We start from the raw sequence: 19,060 nt of genomic DNA on the forward strand, positions 1-19,060 counted from the left end.
GAATCCGTCAGGATCAATACATGGTTCTGGACCGGTTTCCGTTGAGCACAGCAAAAAATTAATTTTGATATCACATCAAAGTGGATGCACATCAATCGTGTCAAAAATATGGTGTAATATTACTTGCCAAAAAGGACAAAATTATCATTAATACAGTGCATGAACTGACATTACGCTGCTTTTACTGCATTTGTTTATTTTTGTGGCCATAAAAAGTACATGAGATTTTCGACATGATTCATGTGCATCACCTCTTGGATGTAATATTAAAATTTATTTTTTGCTGTGAGGTCACTCTGGGACGGCGTTAAGTTCTGATCTGTAATAATTATACTCATGGTGAACATAATATTTTCTTTTGACGTAGGATTACGTCTTTCGGCAACATTTTGGGGGGCAATTTCAAAAAACCAAAATCGACCGCATTACAAAAAGTGGTCAGGTTTTGACCACATATAACTCAGTCAATAGCTGATGGATTCTAATTCTAAACAAACGAATCGATTAGAAATTTTGCTACGAATCTACTAAATTGAACACTTTATTAATTTGCAATAGGTCACTATTGAAAATTACACAAATGTCCAACTGTTGCAATGGTGATCAAAACTATCACCGATTACCTGCAAACAGCGCATTCCCTAACACAGATTTAAAAATCGAATTCGATCCTATCTCACTGAACTGTGCTCATTCAATCACCGTGTGTGGTGGTGTCCGGTCGGTCGTCCATGACCATGTCAATTAACCAGAAACACTTCGTACGGTTTTCTCCAGAACGCTAGAAAAAATCAAAAAATCTTGAATTTATGATTCATTGCGAATATCTCCAACCAATTTTCGCTTTTTGTATTATCTATTGAATAAGCCAAAAATTCCGTGCGTTTAGCGCACGAAAATGCGTTATCTTGTAGGTCCGATATGCTCTGATTCTGTGATTGATGTGTTTTCCTTAATACACATTTCATTTCCGCACCGCTATCATCTTCAAGAACATCGAGGAAAAAAATCCACAGCATTGTTCTAAACTGATTTCCAAGCTTCCAACCCATCGGTCCTTTTCAGGACCATAAATCACTAATAAAAGAGTTAACTAAAGAGTAAGAGCTTGTGTTTTGATTCTGCTGAGTTGACAGCAACAATATATGCTCCACAATAGCAGTAGTAGTTTAGTATTAGTAAAATAAGATGAATATCGACTGAGTTACATGGGTTAACAATGAGTTCACACTCGGTCAAACACTCAAAAATTGCATGCAAGTTATTAGAAAAGGAAAGAAGACAAGTTTAGATGTGTGCATTAAATTGGCAGTTGAAGAAGAGCACATGTAAATGGATTATAATTGTGCTTAAATTAGGGGACAGATGAAGGTTGAAAAACAACTTAAATTTGTACAATAGCGCCACAAAGGCTTCCATATGAACCCATGAGGAGAGAAATTATATAAAAACGGACCAGGATTGCAATATAAGATCAGTTTACAATCTATCTCCAAAAGTGAAATATATCTTTCAAACCGTCAATCAACGCGTTATTTCTTAACATCGAACCATAATCCAGTACCAGTGGACCATTGCCGTAGTCTAGTGAGTTGCATCCAAGTCAGTGTACCGACGTTGCAAGGTGAACATAAAAAGTTAACCTTTACCGCCCAGAGACCTAAAATTATACGTTGGCAAACAAGGTTACTGCGATAACAGCTTGTATCCAAGACATATCGTCCAGGATTGGCTTGTATTACATGGACATCCACAGAGCAGCTCAAAAACAGAACTGTCAAATTGCTTCCGAATTTCAAGCTATCGAACTTTTTCACTGATAACGAGTTGAGAAATCAATTTAATATTTACTATACTTTTACTGTGACATCAAAACTACCTTTCGTAATCCTACGTCAAATCTATGGTCGTGTCTTGGATACAACCTCTTACTTTTTTTTTCGGGTATCAAGCCGGAGCTGCATGACAGCTTGGTTTTCAAGACTTGACCCATTTGAATAAATTTTGCTTCTATCTTTGACAATACAGCAGAAAGACTAGCCTATGTTGGCAGCTTGAACAGTGGATTCCGTGTGTATTATTTCAAGATAGTTATAGAAAAATGCTGTACGTGCCCGTGCGGAACAACCGAAGCGAGAAAAAAGGCTTGTTATCATTTAAAGAGTGCCACTAAAATAAATGTGATAGCCTATGTTGACAAGTTGATTAATTTTGGTTTCCTCCCTAGATATTCTACTTATTTACTGCTGAGTTTTGTATCAAATTAGTTAATTTAACGGACGTTTCAATCATTTCAAGATTGCACGATCGTACCTATCAAATTCTATACTACATAAGCTCAAAAAACTTTTGGCAAGCTCTACCGAATTACGAATCACTTCTGCGTTGAATCCGACAGCCGCGAAAAGTTAAACATGCATCGATACATCAATACCACATAAGGAAAGATCGATTTTACAGTCACGTAGGGTTTATTTCATAGATTAACATTGACTGCTGTTTACAAATGTAAGTACTTGAAAACAAAAAAAAATAAGTTAACTCAAATGCTTTAACCACATATATCAGCAAACTCTATTGAAATCGCGTATTGAGAGAATAATATAGTAATCGAGTACAATGAACTCAGGGGAAAGCAAAACCTACAAAAGATAAAATGTTATTAATTGTCAAATACTTCTAATTTGGCTTATTTCCTAAACTATTCCTCTCCTTGTTAATCTGCTTAATGCTATTGGTCTGCTTGCGTTTTCTTATTGAAGTTCAAGACTAAATAGGAAGATTTATTCTACAACTTTGAAGGTTAGTTGCATCCCTAAGCGGACCCCCTGCATCGTGATTCTTTTGTTAATCTACTGAATGTTATTAGACTTTCTGAAGTTTCTTATTTAAGATCATTTGATGATTATGATATCTCATTAGTCAAATTTAATAAATAATTTCAATCTCTAATTCACCTAATCAATTATAGCCCATGCTTTAATAAGTACCTGCACTTGTGCTTGTAATCTAAAATTAAACATGTTTCAAGTACTTTTGACTTTGATCTATATTTATTATATCTTAGTTCGACCCAGGTGACACCTTCAAGTGACTAAAATGCTTCACTTTGAAGTTAGTTTCCTAGCTAATTTTTAAATTATATAGGGTATATGATCCAACTACACTCACACGTTTCCACTATGTCGCAGGACAAAAATGCGTATGGGTATGTCACAATAGAAGCACGCCACAGCCATAGTTCAAACACGTATCCCAAACCAAAATTAAGCATATATAAGATTAGCTACAATACCATGTCAATGAAAACAACAATGAAAGCTTGTCACGCAAATAGAAGGAGCACTGTTGGACACTTTCTGAAATATTTCAATTGTATAATTCCCGTGCAAACCAACCGTCTTCAACGATCCACTATGAAGCATAAGATTAGGCCCGCCCACCTCCAGGTTAAAAACTAGCCAAGGGAAGGGTCTTTGCCTCAGGCGTCATCTTGATTAGAAATTACGTTTCTAAGATTTGTAAAAAATATGGAATACGCCAATTTTGTTTTTTTTTCAGGATTCAAAATGGCCGAATTTTAGCTCAATTTTTAATGATTAATGTAAAAAATTAAGCAAAGTTTCCAGCAAATCGGAGAAGGTCGCGTCAGACCGATCCATCTTTTGGCGTGAAGCTGCTCAGCAGTAACATTTACTGCATTGATATGATTCACGCGCCTTGATTGCAAACAGTTTTACCAATGCGAATATTCTACTGTCCAAACAACAGCACAAAACAAATTAAAAACTCATCTTGTACTCCATTATGTGACGTAAATGCAATTTTTTGTGATTCAATTTGGCGATGTTTACCATTGAACCCGGAGTGCAAAGTCACACAAAAAAATTGTTTCTCAAACTATCACGTCTCTTTTTCTTTATGTTCGTTAGGACAGAAGCCACGAATTTGTCATTCTTCGTCTTAAAGTCCAAAACCAGAGACTTTGCTTGACAATGGTTTACAGTGCGAAAAATAGAATGCACACAACTCTCATTTGAAATGCTAATGATTTATTGTCTCCAGGGAACTTATTGGGAAATAGTAAACCGTTGATCCATAGGGTTAACTACCCCATTTCCGGACTATTAAGCACAACCCGCAATTAGTCTTTCTTAATCTAGCGCAGTTTAGCACCAAACGGTATGTTATTATTACTGATGGCTTCCAAATTTATTTACCTTTCCGTACGTACCGTAAGATTTGATAAAGAGAAACCAATCGTTGAGATATTGTCAAAAGTCTAACACTGCTTCTTGACGCCAAACTCGGCCTACGGATTCTAAACTCAGCCTAACGCATTGAAACGCCAATGAATTCACTTCGGCCTATCGGTCGGAGCGCCTCTTTTGTTTTTGGGAATAATGGGTGCAAACCTTCATATCACGCGTTCTCATTTACTTCGTTTGGTGGCTTATTAACTAAAGTATAGTACCAAACGCATAATTGACTTGTTAACTCTGAAATCATGGATTTATTTGAAGTTTTCTGCTCGATAGGCCCAAAATGGGCGATTAGGCCGAAGTAGTTCTCTATCCTATTAATTTAAAAATATGTGTATTTTATTTGTTTATTTGGTTCTACATCAACTGACTGGGTTTAGTCCTAATGATGGATTAAACAATACTAGGAAATACAATATAGTCAAGAAGTAACAAGCATCAAAGGCCGTGAAGTCCAACTTAATTCCTAATTCTTAAAAATACATCACGGAATCTCTGACGCAGCGTGCCAAGTGAAAATAAAATAAGGAAGCAACACGATTGAAAACCCAGCACCATATGAACTATAGTTTGTACGACGAAACTGTATACTCAGCATTGCGTTGTTACGGAGTGCTCGTGGTTGAACGTTAACGTCGATTTGTTGTTGAATAGAAGGACAATCGATTCTGTCCTGTAGAATGTCTGCCACAAACAGGGCCCTCTTCGATTCCACAAAGAATCCAGGTGAATTAACTGGCACCGACTTTCGTAGATTGGAAGGCGATGAGGATCCCTCCAAGGCAATCGTCGAAGGGCAAACCAGATGAATCGTCGTTGAATAGACTCTACTCTTTGTACACTGTTTTGGTAATTGGGATTCCATACAGGGCAGCAGTATTCTAACACCGACCGGACGAGGGAACAATATGGCGACTTCAAACAGTAGATGTCCGTGAAACTTTTAGCTATCCTGAAAATTAAGCCGAGCGTTCTGGATGCCTTGTCGATCACGTACGAGATATGCTGGCTGTATGTGCGTTGACAATCTAAGATGACTCCCAGATCCTTTATGTGATTCACACGATGGTACGTCAATGTCTTCTAGGATATAACTGAATGTAATTGGATGTTTCTTCCGTGAGAACGTGATTACTGAACATTTTGTTGGATTTACAACCATGCGGTTCAGTTGGCACCAATTGGCAAAAGCTTTGAGTAGGAGTTGGAGAAAGTGGCAGTCAGCGATGGCTCGGATTCGGAGATAGATTTTCATATCGTCTGCGAACGACAGTCGTGGACCGTCGAGGACGAAATTGACGTCGTTGAAATACACAAGAAATATCAACGGGCCGAGGTGGCTACCTTGCGGAATACCCGAAGTGGCGGCAGTCGTCGATTGCAACTTCCAACTGACGATCAGATAGATAGGATGCGAACCATCGTAGGAGACTGCCGTTTATACCGAGCCTATCCAGTTTGGCGATCGCTATAGGATGGTTCAACTTGTATGAAACGAGGATACTCTTCAAATTTATAATAGGGTTAATTGTCAACAATAGGATGTATTGTGTTTTATTATTATTTCATTGTTACTTTTCAGGATGGACCGCACTACCCACCGCGCTCTTCGTGGGATACTTGAATTTCTGCCAGGAGTTGATAAAGTCCACGAAAGGTTATTGTATACATTAATATACATGTTTTAAGAGAAATTCATTTGCAGTCGGGTTATTCGCAAAAGAGAAAATCGATTAAGAGAATCGACCAACGAGGATAAGCATTTTTTTCGTGTTGCGCGAGATACCCCAAATACATTTCTATTGAGCGAAAATCCGGGTAGTTTGGGGGGTTCATCCCTTTCTCAATGACGTCTACTCCATTATCGCGATACCACTGTTGCGCATTCTTACTGTAATGGCAACTCGCCACACTCGGCGAAAACTTGATGGGGCCCCGGTGGCAACATAAAATTTCTGTCCCGGAAGCTGTTTGAAGTCCAATTTGACATACGTTTCATCGCCCATAAGAATGCATCCGTTTAATTTGGTCAGCACCTGGTCATACAGCTTTCGGGCCCGCGTTTTGGCCGTAATGTTTTGCTTTACATGCTTTTGGTTCGGTTGCTTAATAACCCGATACACGAAGAAACCTTACCAAATGCGTGTATTCCGAACTGTACTGCGAACAGCACCGAGTTTGTTGGCCACATCGTTCGAACGTCCTGGATTCGCTATGAAAGCCTTCTGACGCAGTTTCTGGTCCACTTTACCGATTCGACGCTTTGATTGCACCTTCCGGGAAACAGACAAACGTTCCTTTAAACTTTTTTTATTAAATGCTTTTTTTATAGATATTTAGTCGTAGGCTAGTTCATCTCTCTTCCTTTAAACGTTTCAGCACTGCACAGACGGTAGTTTTGGCCATTTTCAACTCAATTGCGATCACCCCGACCATGTTGGATTTTCATATATATATATATATATATATTGTGTGCAGAATTAATTCCCTTATTTTTTCGTGCATCGCGTGGCAATTCAAGAAGACATGCTTTTTTACTTTGGCGTATGGCGTATTTTAATATATCTTAATCACTTCATGAACTAACGCCAAAATTGTCATTAAGAAAAATAACATCCCACAAAATGGCTTAAAAAGGAGGCTTCAAAACTGCCTGTAAACGTTAAAAAAAATACGATACAATAACTTAAATACACATTGAGGAAATCTGAACTTATGGACAGAAGGTCTGCAAAAATCTGCATTGAAAAATATAACATGAATTATGTTCATTAGAAATATTTTGCAATTTATATTCGAAAAAAATGTATTCACAGTTTATGAAATCTATTGATAAAAATGTGTTTCAAATGATTTTGCATCTTACAGTAAATATGATTGTCCGAAAACTAAAATATGATCGACTGCATTTGTTTTAAAATAAATACCTATCACAGTCAGTGGCGTCGCGTAACCTCACTTTTTACCTGTTCAACAACTTTGAAAACGTTATTTAGGGTCATGTTTACATTCAAATCAGTTTCAAAAGGCTTAGGGTCTTCTAGTTTCACTGTTTTTTATCCATTGAAACCAATATTGTTTCGTTTGTTTACGTTTTGAGAGTTGTTGAACAGGTAGATTGAGGTTAGGGCAACGCCACTGATCACAGTGAATCTTATTTCAAAATTTTTATGCAGTATGCTGTATACTGTCAAACTCTGTTGTTGGAACAGACCCTACAGGGTGTCCCACATCAAATTGCATCACGGAAATAAACGCTGTAGAAAATTACCCATTGGGTATTTTTTCTTGAAAATTTGAGTAGAAGTAGTTTAGAGTGTATAGTTTACACTGTATTTTTATCGCTGTCAGCTTTTCGAAAGTTGAAAAAAATGGCGTCAACCGAAAAGCAACGTCGCAAATTGATTTTGCGCAAGCACCTGGAAAATCCTCAACTCTTTCATCGGGACATCGGAAAACAACTCGGAATCGTGAAGTCAACGGTGAGTCGTGTGATTAAACGTTACTACGAAACTCTGCACATCGACCGGAAGGAGAAATGCGATCAGAATTGATGCTCTATTGGTGATCAGGATCACAAGCGTGTCGTGAAAGCGTTTAAGCGGAATCCCAATGCTTCGGTCAGGGATGTGGCCAAAAAGTTGGATTTGTCCAAGTCTTTCGTTCAGAGAGTGAAGGACCGGGAGGGACTGCATACGTACACAGTGCAGAACGGTCCAAATCGTTAAGAACGGCAAAATACGTTGGGTAAGTCACGGGCCCGGAAACTGTACACCCAGATCAGTGGCGTTGCCCTAACCTCAATCTACCTGTTCAACAACTCTCAAAACATAAACAAACGAAACAATATTGGTTTCAATGGATAAAAAACAGTGAAACTAGAAGACCCTAAGCCTTTTGAAACTGATTTGAATGTAAACATGACCCTAAATAACGTTTTCAAAGTTGTTGAACAGGTAAAAAGTGAGGTTACGCGACGCCACTGACCCAGATGCTGACGAAGCCTCATTGTCTCATCATGGATGATGAAACTTACGTCAAGGCGGACTTCCGGCAGCTTCCGAGGCTACTGTTCTTCATCGCCCAGCATAAGAGAGATGTTCCGAAGGAAGTAATGAAGCAGAAACTTTCAAAGTTTGCCAAGAAATACATGACTTGGCAAGCGTTCTGATCATGTGGCAAACGGAGTTCGTGACTACCGGGACTTAAACGGGGAGATCTACCTCAAGGAGTGTCTACAGAAGCGTCTGCTTCCTCTGTTGAAGCAACACGAGTTCCCTATCATCTTTTGGTCGGGTCTAGCTTCGTACCACTTTTCTTGAGTGGTACGAAACCAACGAGGTCAGTTCCGTACCCAAGGACATGAACACCCCCCCCCCCCTCCCATCGCACCGAAACTAAGGCCCATCGAAAAATACTAGGGTATTATGAAGCAGGCACTACGGAAGCATCCCAAGGAGGTCAAATCTGAGGAAGACATGAAGAAAAAGTGGGTTTCCGTACAGAAGAAACTGCAGCCAGATGTTGTACAGAACCTAATGAGTGGAGTTAAGCGTACGGTGCAAGCGTACGCTTATGTTTTTGAAGTTGAATGAAATAAATATGCCAATAGCTTACTTATGGCACAAACGAAGTGACAGACGGAGCGGCTCGAAAACTTTGGTGACTAACCTGCTATTGCAATTTTTCAGTGTACCACATGGCAACACCACTACTACTGGATTGTACCACATGGCAACACTACTATTGGATTGAACTAGCATTTTCACCAAATGTACTAGAATATTTTGGTTCTATCTCTTTCACTCTACTCAAAACTGAAATGCATAAAAAAATGACAAAATGATACGCACTCTTTGCACACTGTCAAAGAATCATTGTACACAAAATCAACTTTGTTCAAATCAAAACAAAAAAACTAACCCATCTGGTGGATGATGGCACAAGCTTCCAAGAAAATTCTATTACAGTGAACCACATTATTTAAATGGATTTCTTCGCCAGTAAGTCGTCTGTCACTTCGTTTGTGCTTATGGGTTATATTAAGTCAAGACTTGACTGTTGCGCACTCCAGAAGGATATTGATTCCCTTTTGCGCTGGTGTACATTGAACGGTATGCAGGTTAATGTCACAAAATGCTGCGCAATATCTTTCAGCCGTTCACGCGAGCCCTTACGACATGACTATAGGATAGGACTCAGTAGTTTGCTCTTCGTTTCTTCAGTTAAGGATTTGGGTGTTATCATCGACTCTAAAGTCAGATTCAATGAGCACATCTCCATGATAACTGCTAAAGCATTCGCCACATTAGGTTTCTTGAAACGAAACACAAACGCATTCCAGGACATCTACGCGCTGAAATCACTATACTGTGCTCTCGTCCGCAGTCTTCTAGAGTATGCTGTTGTTGTGTGGGCACCCTTTAACGCTATTCAAGCTAACAGAATCGAAGCCATTCAGCGAAACTTCGTAAGATACGCTTTACGTGTTCTGCCCTGCAACGATTCGGTAAATTTGCCGCCTTACGAAGAACGGTGCAGGCTGATTGACCTGGACACGTTGGCAGCAAGGGGGAAACTACTTCAGCGACTTTTCGTGTTTGGATTGCTTAACGGTGACGTGGATTGCAACTCTCTTGTGAGCCAAATCTACATCAATGCTCCTCACAGAGTTCTACGTAGTTAAACGCTTCTGTGGCAACTTACCCATCGGACCAACTATGGATTCAACGAACCGTGGACTTTGTGCTGTCGTGTGTTTAATGAAACGTTTGATGTATATGATTTTAACATTAGTAAGTCTACTTACAGACATAGAATTCGACACCTTGCCTAGAAAATATCTGTACAACATTATCTTGAAGATTTAATTGAATAAATAAATAAATAAATAAATAAATAAATAAAATGACAGTCCTGCACTTTTTTTCATTAAAGAGGTTTTAAACGGTAATTGTCTTCTACATTTAAACTTCAGAAAAGACCCTTATACGTTTTTTTAAACCAATCGCTGATAAGAATATCACTTCCGATGTTCAGCAAACAAAGAAAGCTCAGCGTTTTGTCAGTCATTGATGCCCTCAATTTGCTTCTAATCAAAGCTAATGTGTTGAAAAAACTTCCCACCTGAACGATTGGTGAGCACCAAGCTAAGATATATTCGCACACCAACGTATACGTTCGAGAACATAGCAGCTAGCTTTTCATCACTGAGAATAAATCCTGTTAAGATGCTATCCTAATATCAGCAAATGTCGATGTCTGAACGATTTCATCTACAAGCAGGCTTGATAAATCATGGGGATGCTAGTTTCAACCCGTTGCTCTGCTCCCAATAAACTGTAATGATCAACAAAGACCTTCAACCCGACATCAACCGTTTGATACGTTACATGCCTTTGTGCTTGTGAAACCTGGACGCTGGTTAACTATGACATCAAGAATTTGAAACGCTTGAAAGTTTCTTTATACACACTGAATGGTTTTGGATTATATTTTCAAAGGTCTTCCTTTCGTGGGTATGTATTCTAGAGCATCACAGAGAACGATAACTTCCTCCTTTTTGCATAATTTATGAAGACGTTGATTTGTATTGATTACGTGTAGTGACCTGCAAAATTATGACGATTTTAGATTATTCCATATTACCGATGGGTTCTTTCGAATAAAATTGTATCTGAACTAATAGCCTGTTCAATTATTACGATTGAGCGTAGAACCGAAATAATATCCTTTAGCACAACAAAATATAATAAGAAAAAAATAAAGTAATAAAGGACACTTGGGAGGGGGGTATACCCGAGCAAGATCCAGCATCAAATTGACAGCAAATTGAAATCAAGTTTTGATATCAACATCAAACTGAAATCATAATTTGATTTCAGTTTACGCAATTGACAAATTTGATAGCTAATTTTGTTTTCATTTTGCTATACATTTGCTCTTCAAAAATATGTTGTTGCAGGTTTGTTTTCATTGCCTTAGCAATACCTCAAATTGAATACTTGTTATGTTATCAACAGGAAAAATTGATATCAAATTTGGTTTTCAGTTTGCTCTCACTGATAGCAGAAATAGTTTTCAATGTGATGTCACAGGAAGATATGTTTACTCTCAATTTTGATATTTTAACCGTTAAAACGACCAAAACGACAGCAACCTGATGTCGTTTTCGTTTTTACTACACTACACCGGTGTAGTGTAAGCAGCAATAAGTGCGAGTCATTGACAGTTCATCATCATTTGTTTGTAAACAAAGGTGCAACCGATAGCTACACCCTAATTTTTTTCGGTGTTCGGCAGTGTAGCACCGGTGTAGCTACACCGCAAAAACGAAAACGACATGAGTAATCATTATCAGCGAAATCACAACATCAAATTTAGATTTCAATTTGATCTCAGACTTTGCTCGGGTATCCAGTCACATTATAAATAAAATTCATGCTACTTTATACGTTCACATGAACACAATAATAGGTCAAGGTCGACGTGTGCCAAAAACTGATTTTTCAGCGAGCGAAAATCATACAAAGATGCATAAAAATACATCATTCAAACTGGATTACCCCGTTCTACAGGTATGACTGCAGTCAAAATGGTTTGTCTGTTCTTCAACTTAGTTTTTAGAGCCCAATATAAGCATCAATCGTCAAGGTCTGCTACTACATTTATCTGCCACCCTGCTTCCATACAAAGCTAAAAAAAAATGACCGTAAATCGGTGTCTGCTGTAACATATTCTTCTTTGCCACCTTTTACCACTCTCGTAACAACAGCCACGCAATGCAGTTACATTGACGAATGTATCCAATCTTCTTCCATCGTGGAATGTACTATTTATACGGTTTGCTTCTACGTAATACCTTACACTTGTACCTTCACTGAAACACCTGATATTGACCCAAATTTTCTCTCAACTCAACCCGTTAACGAAGGCACTCTATCTTCCTACAGACCACCAAAAATACCCATACTTTTTCGTTACTTTCGATTTTCCACTAATGACCGGGAATCCCACTTCCGCACTGCAACGCAATCAATTCAAGGGGAATATTCTCCATCAAGGTAAATTATTGCCCCTTACAATCTCGTGCTCGACTACTCTCGTGGTAAGAAGTGTAAACTTAGCAGGTAGCGGATGATGGATGAAACGGAGGGAGCTCCTGCTCAATGACGTTTGCTTCGAGAATTATTATTCACTGGCTGGCACTGGTGCTTCCACTTGCTGAACATTATTTGACGTAAAACAGAGATTCAATTCCCTCGGTTCACCTGGGAAACGGTGCCTCTGTGCAGCTTTTTTACGATAATGATTTTCCAAACACTTTGCTTCTTTTTCCACTACGTGATAACCGTCGGAATACAAGATATTCTGCACTCCCAGGACACCAATTTTTCCTCACCTCTTCCTATGTTGGACGAACTGAAAAACCACGACTGCGGAACACTCAATCAAGAGAACGCACAAAGGCTGAACGATAACTTTTTTCCTGGCTCGCTCTGCTGCGAGCTTGCGCTTGATTTTTTGCACCAAATAAGCTGCAATCAACTGTGAAACATTGTATCCTTCCTCAGCGGATCAGGAACACTCGAACCGGGACACGGATTTGGACAATTTTTACGATTTTAGGCTACTTTTCCTGGCACGCACGGAACAGAAAAAACTACGCGACGACGAACGACTGCGGGCGAGATGACGACCGAACGCGAAAAATCTCAAACTGACAGTGAACATTACGTGGCCACGGGTAGCACCGCACCCGCTCGGTGACAGCGCTGCTGGTGCTGACGGGCGTATGTTTTGAACGACGGGGAATATGGGGCACAATCGGAACAATCGCCGAGTTGATGGAATAAAACATGGAACAAAATTTGATTCATACACAGACAAAAAAGGTTGTGGAATGTTATTGTTATTCCCTGACATACATACAACTACATATAAGGGGGCAAAAATAACACATTGCCTGAAAACCTGGCAGCACCTCTGAAAAACGTGTCATCTTTGTATATATTTACGTTATTTGAGAAATCCCAGGTAATCCTGACATTTAATTTTTGAAAACAAAATGAATGAAGAAAAGAGACCTATACCCTAGGGATCGTCCATTAATTATGTCACACTTTATGGGGGAGGGGGGCTTAGGAAACTGTGACGAGCCATACAAAAAAATTAAAGTCCATACAAAAAAATTAAAGTCCATACAAAAAATGTAACAAAGGGGGGACGGAGGTTGAAAATGGGCGAAATTTGCGTGACATAATTAATGGACCTTCCCCTAGTGTAAAATGCTAGCTTCTATATAGCAAGTGTTTTATAGTACACGTTGACGCTCTGATTTTCAGTAAATATAGTGTCGCAGTATAGTCACTATATTGATAGTCTGGCGGCAGCCAATTTGAACTGTCACTTGCCGCAGCCAATCGAGCATGCCGTTTTCTAACTGCATGGAACAATGTGGTGGAAGTATTGTTATCGTACGATAGTCTCGGCGATAGTTAAATCAAACGAAAATGATATCCACCCATATTCTCGTTTTCGTTCAAACCGAATTTTGCATACAAAAAAAAGGTTTTTTTTTTTGTATGGAAAATATGGTTCGAACGAAAACAAAAATATGGGTGATCATTTTAGATGGTAATTTATCAATGCGTTCTTGAATGCACTATTGTTGCGTTTTTCTCTGGAAACATCGACGTACACACTAACTTATTTTTACCGAACTCATTATATTTTTTGACGAGATTAGAAGAGCTGAGCGCCAGGTGATCGTTTCGGTAATTTCAACAGATGCTGAGCAATCGGTAATCAAGGCACTCTTGCGAGCTTTCAAATATAACCGAAAAGATTGCTTTATTGTGACGACATCTCAGTACTTTTTTGAAAAACTTTAAGCAAAAATATATAAATTCGATAGCTGAGTAACCCAGTATTTTTTTTATGAAGTTCAGCAATTACAGAATGTTTTTTATTACTATTATTTACTAACTTTTATATTTACTATTTATTGTATTAACAAACACAAGCATTTTTATCATGGCAAACAAACGAAATGAAAGCAAATCCAGGAATTAACCACAGACAAACAGACGTAACTCTTTGAAAAAGTTTTTCTTGAAAACATAGTATCTCAAAACATAGGACCTAAGTAACGACATCTCTCGGGCTTCTCGCGGAAAACAAGCTTGCTCGCTAACTCGCAAACAATATTGCATAAAATTTCTATAGAATGTATAGAAACGTCAAAGTGATCCGATGCCAGCGCTGCGACGAGTAGTTCGCGGAACTGATAATATTCTAATCAACCGTTAAATGCGTGAACGAAGATACACAATGAAGTGTTACGTCTGTTTGTCTGTGAATTAACTATTCGATACTTTGCATAAGCCGCTCTCCAGTCGTTTGAAGTTGAAGTTGAAAAATTGTATCTTTTCAATTGTTGGTCTACAATATAATGAATTGGTTCCGCTTTTTGATAGTTCATAATTTCATCCGCCAGACTATAAATATAGCGACTATATAGTGTCCCAGCCCAGGTCTCAGCCGTCCAAGTATCCGGGAACCAATCGCCGGCAGAAAAAAAAAACAACAGATTATGCTATCATCTACCGCCTCAGTATTCTACGGAGAAAATATAATGAAAATTAATGTACATACAAAGAATTTCCTTCGCTCCGACATCTCACTGTTCGATCCGCTCGAAAATTTCGCCCATTTTCACTTTATTTAGACGAAGATCAATGAAAACTTTTAAACAACTTTGAAGACAATTCAATTTTCACTGCGTACGAAAAAATTATCAATACAAAATGGTGCGCTTTTGAAGTTTTTGACAGATTTTCCACGTGTAATAAATACCAACAGTATTTAGTATTTATTTCAGTAAAAGTAGCATGATAACCGACAAGTCAGTAAGAGTTAATACCGAAATAGATGGTCACAGGGGAGAATCCCCCGTATTCTGCACCATGAGTGAGGTGAGGTGACTCGCTGTCACTAGTGAGTCGACAAAAGTCACCGCGAGTGAGGTGATTCTCCGTGCAAATCAAATGGAGAGTCACCTCACTCGCGGTGACTTTTGTCACCTCACCTCAATCGCGGCGCAGAATAAGGGGGAATTTAGGTCTACAGAACATATCAGTAATGAAAATAGCAAAACACAGTAGGGGAAATGTCGGCTTCGGCAATACCTTAACCTATTATCTTCTGGGGATAAACAAAGTCCTAGAGCACTCAAATTTGGCCAATAGCTGCTCTGAAACACAATGTATCTACATGCCAGAATTGAGCTATCAAGTATGTTGTTTACCCCTGACGATAATAGAATAAGGTATTGCCGAAGCCGTCATTTACCCTAAATGATTTTTGAAAATACTGTTCTTCAGCAACTCACGTTACTATTTTCGGTATAAGCATGGAAAATAACCGAATGTGTAGCAATTTAATAGTTTTGCCGAGTATTGTCCGCTAAAAAAAGTACCGAACATTTAGAATGCGATTAGGTGTGTAGGTAATGCAAAGACCAACAATTGAAATAGGCGGAACAACCAAACGTAAACAATGGCTTTGAACACAAAATTCTCCGAAAGAGCGCTCGGTCCGTTATACATTTGATATGGTTTGTAATGTGACATAGAAAACAACAAAAAGAGAATACCGTAATATTAGCAATAAAACAAAGAAAATAATACAAGCGGAACACTGCATAAGATCCCAAGCGATACCGACAGACTCTCTTCATCGATCCTCTCCCTGCATCCCCACGGCCATGAAAAGACATGTTCAGCCATTTGCAGCACACAGTTCGATGTGTGCAGCTATTATCTAGCACATTAAACGGAAAACACGAAAAGAAACGGTTTTATAGCAAAGTTATTAACAAAGGACCAAATCGATAAAGAGACTCGATCAAACGACCCCACGCACTGCTCAGCTTGTAAAGGGTGATACGGTCAAAATTTGGTCAATATCAACTTGACATATTTCTTTCAATTTTGCATTTAAAAAACCTGAACACCCCTCATTTTGAAGGTGTGTGTGTGTGTAGAATGTTGCTCCTATTTTGATTTTGGAATTCACTCTTCAGTTGTCAAAATGCCGTCCAAGCAAGAAGAGCAGCGTATCAAAATTTTGCTCGCGCATCGCGAAAATCCGAGCTACTCGCACGCAAAGTTGGCAAAATCGCTAAAAGTTGCCAAATCAACCGTTACAAATGTAATTAAAGTGTTTGGGGAACGTTTGTCGACAGCCAGGAAGTCTGGATCGGGGGGAAATCGAAAACCGGAAGCCGCTGAGACGACAAAGAGAGTTGCCGGTAGTTTCAAGCGAAACCCTAACCTCTCTCTCCGAGATGCCGCAAATAAGCTGGGTGTATCGTCTACAACCGTGCATCGAGCCAAAAAACGAGCCGGACTATCGACTTACAAGAAGGTAGTGACTCCAAATCGCGATGATAAACAAAATACGACGGCCAAAGCGCGATCCCGGAGGCTGTACACGACGATGCTGACGAAGTTTGACTGCGTGGTAATGGACGACGAAACCTACGTCAAAGCTGACTGCAAGCAGCTTCCGGGACAGGAGTTTTATACGGCAAAAGGAAGGGGAAAGGTAGCAGATGTTTTCAAGCACATGAAACTGTCAAAGTTCGCAAAGAAATATCTGGTTTGGCAAGCCATCTGTACCTGTGGCTTGAAAAGCAGCTTCCGGGACTGTCAACCAAGAAATTTACGTGAAAGAGTGTTTGAATAAACGTCTGCTGCCTTTCCTGAAGAAACACGGTTGTTCCGTACTGTTTAGGCCGGATTTGGCATCTTGCCATTACGGTAAAAAGGCCATGGAGTGGTACGCCGCCAACAACGTGCAGGTGGTTCCCAAGGACAAGAACCCTCCCAACACGCCAGAGCTCCGCCCAATTGAGAAATACTGGGCTATTGTCAAGCGGAACCTAAAGAAGACCAAAAAACTGCTCAGGGCGAGCAGCAGTTCAAGGCAAACTGGCTTTCTGCGGCAAGAAGGTGGACAAGGTGGCTGTACAAAATCTGATGGCAGGGGTCAAGCGTAAGGCCCGGCAATTCGGATTTGGAAAAGCGGAAGCCTAACTGAATATTTTTCCTGAATTTTATACTAATTGAACTTGAAAAAGAAATTTAATTTGATTTTTTAAATAAACGATTTCACCGATTTACACGCGTTTTCCCTTGACCAAATTTTGACCGTATCACCCTTTATAAACAATATCACATCATTAACCCATTTCTGTATCATTTCGGCAATCATACAGTCATCGAAATGAAGGGTCAGTACAACCACAGACATAACACTCACAATCACATTCATCGCAAATAATGTTTTAGTTGGGAATGTGCTTGCATTTGTCATGGTGGCGCCACTGAAGCAAGCCACCACATTTCAATTTTATCAGTGATGCCAGTTCTTTTTCACATCTAGTTAGTAGATGTCAGCTCTTGAAAATGATAAGTGGTCAAGGCATCCCACTGGAGACACATACCACATCTGGCGATTCCCAAAAAAATAGTTGTTGAATATTACATCAAAACTGCTGCACATTAGTCATTCCGTTTCTAATATTACGTTGTACGATGTACATAAAATTTGAGAACAAATCATGTTGATGACTGTAATATTCAATCAACTTTTATCAGTTATTGATGTATGTGGTACAACAATTTGGGAAAACTTAATTATGTGATATTGACACTGTGGAACTAGCACTTAGCTTCAGGTCTCTACAATTAGCAACCCTTACTGAGCCCTTGCGGCAAGTCAAGCCGGCCAGTTCAGCGCAAGGGTTTATCTTTGACTATTCATAGTCCAAACAATTCTCTTTTTTAAATGAAATTAGTAAGTTAGATGAGATATATTGATAGTTATAAACTGTTATAACAATGTGGCTGTAAGAATCTAAAAATAAAAATCAACGAAAATAGTTTTTAAAGATGTGTTAACTTCTAAATATTACTCATTATTCGTCACAATATCGATCATAAAGCTAAACCGAGCTAAACAACAAACGTTTAATAGGTATGACCACTTGAATAAAAGATTAATTGATAGTTGATGAATACAATTTACAATGATTTAATTTTTTAAGCGCTACACTGCCGTTATATGCATGAGGACCACGGTACATAAAGATTGCATAGAATATGGGACATGCGTATAACGGCAGTACAGAGCATTATAAAAAAAAAACACACGCCGAACGCAAATTCTACGCCAGTTGCAACAACCCTGAATCATGAATAGCGAAGCCTCAATACAGGATGAGCCAAAATAATTGGTAAACCAGCAAATCTTAATTTATGATAGGTACTAATTTATAATAAGTAATTTCTCTATCGATCTAGAACCTATTAAAATTTGTAGATATACTTCGAGGGCTCTTCTAATTTCGCACCGCTCACAGGGCAGATAAATGTAAACATCCAACCACGAGTGCTGCGTAACACCACCTGTGGTAACACCGTTATGTTGAGATTGATACTACGTCGCAAGGTCGCAATAAGCTATAGGTTTAGCATCGGCGGTTTACAGCGAATGTTCAATCGTGTTTCTTCGATATTCGACTTCCACTTGCCAAGACAGATAACTTCGCCAGCGTTTTGCTTCGTTTTTCTCTGGTGCTGTAAACCGAGAGTGATTGTGTTTTTAGCAGTGTTGAGAAAATATAAAAAAAAAAACCAAATCTCACCAACGCCCAAGATCACTCTTGATTTTCGTAGACAAAAATCAACAAGCAAACAACTGCGATTGATTTTGCAAGCTGTGATATCGCA

At 39.0% G+C, this 19,060-nt stretch overlaps 1 protein-coding gene across 1 annotated transcript in view; it reads right to left on the reverse strand.

Moving 5' to 3' along the window:
• Sec24AB (Protein transport protein Sec24AB) overlaps nucleotides 1-12,968 on the reverse strand; it is a 37,043-nt gene extending 24,075 nt beyond the window's left edge. The window contains exon 1 of the mRNA XM_065218345.1: nucleotides 12,664-12,968. The gene's annotated coding sequence lies outside the window, so the exon portion shown is untranslated. The remainder of the gene's footprint in view (nucleotides 1-12,663) is intronic.
• Between the last annotated feature and the right edge of the window lie 6,092 nt (nucleotides 12,969-19,060).

Source organism: Ochlerotatus camptorhynchus, unplaced genomic scaffold, assembly GCF_037179485.1.
Source record: "Ochlerotatus camptorhynchus isolate MF236.1 unplaced genomic scaffold, CSIRO-AGI_Acam_v1.1 ptg000008l, whole genome shotgun sequence".
Classification (NCBI taxonomy): Eukaryota; Metazoa; Arthropoda; class Insecta; order Diptera; family Culicidae; genus Ochlerotatus; species Ochlerotatus camptorhynchus.